The 7,101-nt window shown below is 39.9% G+C and overlaps 1 non-coding gene across 1 annotated transcript; it reads left to right on the plus strand.

Moving 5' to 3' along the window:
- The first annotated feature begins 6,162 nt into the window (after positions 1–6,162).
- On the plus strand, positions 6,163–6,269 carry LOC141654434 (small nucleolar RNA R71). Its single transcript, XR_012547995.1, has one exon. It is a non-coding gene; the product is annotated as a small nucleolar RNA R71 (small nucleolar RNA).
- Positions 6,270–7,101: the final 832 nt, after the last annotated feature.

A 7,101-nucleotide genomic window follows, 5' to 3' on the forward strand; every position in this document is an offset into this window, starting at 1 on the left:
AGTTTCACTTTGGGAGTTTGCTTTCATTTTTGTTTTTCCCCCCAATTTCTTGTGGCATATAACATTTGAGAACACTTTCTTTTGCCATTTCTTTTGATTTTTTGGCATTTCAACACTTGACAACTTTCAACTTTTTCTTTGCATTTCTTTTGAACATTTTCAAAGTCACCCCATATGTAGTGAGGATGGCTTATATTTGAAGCTTTAGGGGTTCTATTTTTGCTCCTCTTTTCATTTGATGCATTTTTGCAAACATTCTTTCACTTTTCATTTCATTGAACTCAAATTGATTTCTTTTTGTGCCCATTCCCTTTGATGACAAAAATGTGGTAGAACATGGATGATGGATGGATGGATGCATGGTTTCAAGGGTCACCTTGGAATAAACGGTAGCCAAGGAGTTATCACACCACAAGGTACTCTTGACTAGGCCTTAATCCATGGGTCAAAGGATACTAGCATGACACATCCTAGGGTATTTTATAAGTATTCTAACAAGCAAAGTCTTAAGAACAAAAAGCATCTACTAGGGCCTATATACACTTGTCAAGTTTCCCAAGTAGACGGTTTCGCAAAATTTTCTAACATGCAAACTACATGCCATGATGCAACTAATATATATACATCCTAATGCAAATGATTCTACCAACTAATATGACATATAAACTAAATGCAAGTCCTAAGTTCACATTGTTATACCGCATCAATCAAAATAAAGCCACATAGTCATTAACATAAAGAGGAAAAAGGAGATTGGAAAGATCATACCATGCGGTCTTCAATATCCTCATGTCTCGGATGTGGCGTAGTCGATCAATGTGAACAAGGATAGAACAAACACAATATATACAAAATATATACATGACTACGCTACAAAGGAAATGAACTTGTTTTTGGATTTTCAATTTTTCAAATTTTTATGGTTTTTTCAATTTTTTTTGGATTTTTGAATAAAAGTTAAGTTAGAATTCCCCATCCCCACACTAATATGGGCATTGTCCTCAATGGCCAAAATGATGGGAAATTATGCAAACATGATGCATGATTTCTACACTAAATGCAAGCTACACTAATCTATACTATATGATGCATGGTTTTTGTTTATGACGGAGAGGATAATTTAGATTACCTCCCGTTGTGTATGCATGTACTTCCCCAAACCGAGTTAGACACTATTTCTAATGTCCTAAGGTTGGGTGTAGTTCATGCACACAAATGCAATGCATGAAACTAAATTTGTCATTTTGGATTTTCAAAAGTGGGAACAATAAGATAAGAACACCTCAATGGGGCCGAGGTGTTAGTCCTCTATGTTGCTAGGACTACTCCAACAATGATCAAGATAAATAAATAAAACAAAGAAAGAAGTAGAACAAACCTCGAGAGGGTAGGAGCCTCCAAAGCTTGCTAATCTTCCACCATATCATCACTATCATCATCTTCCTCACTATAAGTGGACTCATCACCACTTCCCTCTTCACTTCCTTGCTTACTTTCTTCATCATCCTCTTCTTCTTCATCACTAGCCTCTTCATCAATGTTATCATCAACAACCTCATCACCGACAACCTCATTGTCACCCGGAATCTCACCCCTAGATGCACTCGGAAAGAAGACTTCCCTATCCGCCCAACTAGGCAAAGGACATGAAGGATCAAGTAGTCCTTGCCTAGCTAAGTGAAGGAGGGGTGGATATTGGGCTAAGTAAGCATCTTCCCGGTCTTTGAAGGCCTGCTTGTGCATCTCTTGCATAAGAAGAGTCATATAATCTTTGCTTGCTTCAACACCTTCGGGTTTGAACTCTTGGTAGTTGAAAGGATAGGGTGGTGTGACAATGGAAGAGGAGGGCATTTCAATTTCACCCCTTTGTTGTCGGATAATGTATTCGGCCTCTTTTGAGAGGGGAAGGAGATAGTTGGTCCGGTGGACACTCAAACGACAAATCTTTGAAGTCAAAGTAAAAGATCTAGCCTCACTTGTGAGCCATCCATACTTGGTGTCAAGAGGGTTATGAGAGACCCACTTGTATTTGTTAATCATAGTATCAATATCAATGAGATGACCACCCTTTTTCGCCACATACTTGCTATCATTGTTGAAGTTCGGATCAAAGTATTTAGCTAAAATAGTGACTAGACCTCCATTCACAATAACGGTAGTGCCTTGCTTCCCACAATCAACATTTAGCCATCTATCCACCAAAAGCCTTAGAGAGTTGAAAGGCTTGGTGAATTCCCTTCCAATGTTTAAGGCCGACTCAAGAAGAACAAAATCGAGTTTGGTAAAGTGGTTGGTGTCTTTTCTTGCAATGATGGTATTCCCTATGACGTTGTGCCACACTCTAATGCCCGGATGGTGGACTAATAGAGCGCGACTAGCATGATAGTTCTCAAATTTCCTTCCGAAAATCGCCTCCCAAAGAGGAGCGGGGTCATACTTGCCAACATTCTTGAAATAACTAGGTGAATCACTAAGACCCAAAGCTTTACTCATTTCCTCAAAGGAGATGCGCCTACTAACATTAGCTAGGCGGAACTCGATGTTTTTCATAGTCTCTACCTTGTTAACTTTCAAAGAACTCAAGGATTCTAAGGTTAGGGGGGGGTATGTCAATTCTTTTGTTGTAAACAATTCTTCCAACCCCATGGCTTTAAAGAAGGCTCTAGTTTGCTCAAGGACACCCAACTTATCTAAGACATCTTCACAAATAAACTTGGTGGATAGAAATGATTTTCTAGCATACTTGGCAAAAGTGTCCCTATGGGTTTTGGAAATGAAAATTACCTCCGGATAGTTCGAAAGTTGAGCAATTTCCGGAGTAGTAGATGTTGTTGCTTCCAAGGGAGGTTGTTGTTGTTGCACTTCCAAGTTTGAGCTAGCTACCACCATAGCCAATGAGGCTTTCTTTGCTTGAAGACACTTTTGTCTTGTTGAGAGTGCCTTTGTCTTTGGTGCCTTTGCCTTTGTTGCTTTTGTTGCTCCCTTTGTCCTTGCCATTGATGAATAAACCAAGAAAAGAGTGAAAATCTTCAATTTCCAAGTATACCCAAATCGATTTAAAGATGAAAGGCTTTGCCTTTATGAATTCAAAAATCGACTCAAAGGTTGAAGATTTTGGTGCTTGGTTTTGATTTTTGTTGAAAGAGGAGTGATTAATTTTTGTTAAAAGGATGTTTTGATTTGATTTTGATAAATGTAGTTGTGGAAATCTTGTTTTTGTGATGGAGAGGATGAGGGTTTTGAGTTTTGGGGTTTATGGGTAGTGTTTTGAATGAAGAAATGAAGAAATGAATGTGGGAGGGGGTTTATATAAGACCCGAAAAATTTGAAATGCAGAGGGAAGACGAGCGGTTTTCCTTCGGGACGGCCGGATTCTGTCTGTTCTGGGTTGAGAAATTCTCGCCTAAAGACGGGCGTCTTTCAATAAAGACGCTCGGATTTGTAAATGCGGGACGGGCGTCTAAACAGAAGACGGGCGGATTCCTTTCCAGGGATTTTTCTTCTTTTTCTCAGCCAAAAAGACGGGCGTCTTTCCTTTCAGGACGGGCGTCTTTCTGAAGACGGGCGGATTCTCTTGAAGGACGCCCGGATTTGCTAACAGTCCCAAAATTTCAAAAATTCAGCTTATGAAGGACGGGCTTCTTTTGACAAATATGCCCGGATTGCCTGAAGACGGGCGGATTCTCTTGAAACCGCTCGGATTCTACCCCTTTTACCCAGATTCAGTTCCATCCGTGTACTTTGCATATCCCTTGTCACTTTTCATTCTTCAAAATCTCGTTTTCTTCATTGTGGGGGCACTACTAAGGCATGAATAGCCTAGGCAATTGCTATCCCCACACTAAGCTAAAGCACTACACATCAATTTGAAATCATTAGTCCCTCCCTCACTTCTCTCAAACATGATAATTATCTTGATCAAAGTATAAAAATCCAAAGATAACAAAAATGCAATACAAGAATTGAAATGCGAGTTAGGGAGTTAGAAATATTTACAAATGGTGGTTTAGGGAGGACTCCACCAAACTTTCATCCTTAGTGAGATGTCATGGGGGCATGTCCAAGGTGTTGTTGATGTTGCTCAACACCTTGAAGAAATAATCAAAAGGTTGTTCATTATCGTGATAAAGATCTTCAATAGATCTTTGCCCTTGTTGTCGGTCTTGATCGATAGCATTGCCAATATAGGGATTAAAAATCCCTTCAAACTCGTCGTCCCAAAGACCACACACTTCATCTACTTGATCACTAAAGATCTCTTGAGTTGATAGAGACAACTCTCCCAATTTCTTGTCTTGGCCAATGAGGCCATCCTCTTCATTGCTTGACTTTGGTGAGCTTTTCAAGCTCTCTTTGTTACAATTCACTTGCTCTTTGAATGGAGCATCTTCAATTTTCTTCTTCCATTGGAGTTCCGACTTCTTCCTATCATCCTTCCGGCTATAATGATCAATCATAAAACATGGTTCATGCAAACATGGAGCTCTCATGGTCTTGTCAAGATTGAAAGTTATGCTTTCATCTCCCACTTCTAGAGTGAGCTCTCCATGTTTCACATCAATCACCTCACCCGCGGTGTGTAAGAAAGGTCTTCCTAGAATGATTGGAATGTTGGAGTCTTCTTCCATATCAACAATGACAAAGTCCACCGGGATGAAAATTTTCCCAATCCTCACGGGAACATCTTCCCATATCCTTAATGGTGTCTTCGTCGATCTATCGGCCATTTGGAGTGTGATATTGGTGCATTTAAGCTCTCCCATCCCCAACCTTTTACTCACCGAGTACGGCATAACACTCAAACTAGCCCCTAGATCACATAAGGCTTTGTTGATCGTGGTGTCGCCAATGGTACACAGTATTGAGAAGCTTCCCGGATCTTTGAGTTTTGGAGGTGAACTTCCTTGAAATATTGCACTACTCACCTTAGTGAAGGCGATAGTCTCAAGCTTCCAGATCGACTTCTTCTTTGTGAGGATGTCTTTCATGTATTTTTCATAGGCCGGCACGTGATTGATTAATTCCGTGAAAGGAATCGAGACTTCCAAATTCTTCACAATTTCCATAAATTTTCCAAGTTGGTCATCAAACTTGGGCATGGCTTGACGACTTGGAAAAGGAAGTCTAGTCACAATGGGCTCCTTCTCCTTGACCTTGTCTTCATTTTTCTTTGAAATTTCTTCTTTTGATGGTTCTCCATCCTTGGAGTTTTGCACAATTTCTTCTTTGTCACTAGCTTTCACAACTTCATCCTCAACTTGCTTCTTCGGTGCTTCATACCTCGTACCACTTCTCAAGTGAATGGCACTAACCGTTTCATGTCTTGGGGGATTACTTTGAGGTGGTAATTGCCCCTTTTGTCTTTGTGAGCTTGAAGATGCTAGTTGAGTCAATTGGGTTTCCAACATTTTGGTGTGAGCTAGGATGTTGTTGATGGTGGTTTCTTTTGCTTGACTATCTTTTTGCATTTCAGTGAAAAATTCTTGTTGAATCTTTTGCATTTGAAGGACCGCTTTTTGAACATCAAAACCTTGGTCATTTTGTTGATTGTATGGAGTTTGATTTTGGTAACCTTGGTTTTGGTTGTAAAAGGGTCTTTGATTTTGGTTTCTCATGGGAGGTGAGGTGTATGTTGTTTGAGGGTTTTGAACATTTTGGCTTTTGTATGAGAGATTTGGATGGAATTTGGTGTTTTCATTGTAATAGTTGGAATAAGGGGTACCACTCTTGTATGCTTGGAAAACATTCACTTGTTCATTTATTCCCCTACATTCACTTTGGTCATGTCCCAAAGTTCCACAATTCTCACATATCCCACTTGGGATTGATGAAGATGCCGTCATGGCATTAACATGATGCTTTGGTGATTTTGAGGCTTCTTCAAGTTTAGCCATAGCTTTTTCAAACTTCAAATTGATGGTATCAATGTGAGCACTAAGTTGATCACCCAATTGAGTAATGGAGTCCACTTCATGCTTTCCTCCTCTAGTAGCCTTGCGAGGCCTACTATATTGTGAGTTATGGACCGCCATTTCCTCAATTTTGTTCTAAGTTTGATTGTCATCAACTTCGGTGAACATTCCATTTGATCCCATGTTGAGAATGTTCCTTGAATCTTCATAAAGACCGTTCGAAAATTGTTGTACCAAGAACCACTCGCTAAGTCCATGGTGAGGACATGAGCGACAAATTCCTTTGAACCGCTCCCAAGCTTCGTACAAAGATTCTTCATCCCTTTGCTTAAAACCCGTAATATGGGCTCTTAGCATCTTAGTCTTTTCCGGTGGATAGAACTTTTTGTAGAAAGCTAGAGCCAATTTGTTCCAAGAATCAATTCCGAGTGTAGCTTTACCAAGGCCTTTCAACCATTGTTTCGCGGTGCCAATGAGAGAAAAAGGAAATAAGACCCATCGAATTTGGTCTTCAGTTACACCGGTTTGAAAAATCGCATCACAATAGTCACAAAAGGTTTTCATATGAGAATGAGGGTCTTCACTAGGCATCCCCCCAAATTGGCTTCTTTCGACTAATTGGATAAATGCGGATTTGGCAATAAAATTTCAGGTTACATGTTGTGGTGTGGGAGTACCATTGGGTAGGTTCTCTTCGGTGGGTACGGAATGTGATGAAAACTTAGGCATTTTGGGTTGATTTTGTGTTGCGTTCTCCTCACCTTCTCTTGCAAAAGGGTTGATGAACTCAATAGTTGGTTGAATATCTACAACCTCACCAATACCTCTCAAATTTCTCATAGCAAGTCTTCTATTGGTTGTCAAAGTTCTTTCAATTTCACGATCAAAAGGTAACAAATCACCTTGTGACCTTCTAGACATGTAAAATATCAAACAACTTGAAAACAATTAGAACAAACCTTGAGGAGTTTTACTTCCTCAAGGAAAAGAAAGACACAACTAATAACAATATAAGAAAATCTAAATCAAGTTAACACCGTCCCCGGCAACGGCGCCATTTTTGGTCGGACTCAATCTTTTCGGTAACTTGTCGTTAGGAGCACCTAGACCAAAACACAATTTATAACTTCACAAACAACTCTACAATTAGTAAAGAGGCAAGTAAAGGTCGGATCCCAAGGGACGGGAA

Source organism: Silene latifolia, chromosome 4 (genome assembly GCF_048544455.1).
Source record: "Silene latifolia isolate original U9 population chromosome 4, ASM4854445v1, whole genome shotgun sequence".
Classification (NCBI taxonomy): Eukaryota; Viridiplantae; Streptophyta; class Magnoliopsida; order Caryophyllales; family Caryophyllaceae; genus Silene; species Silene latifolia.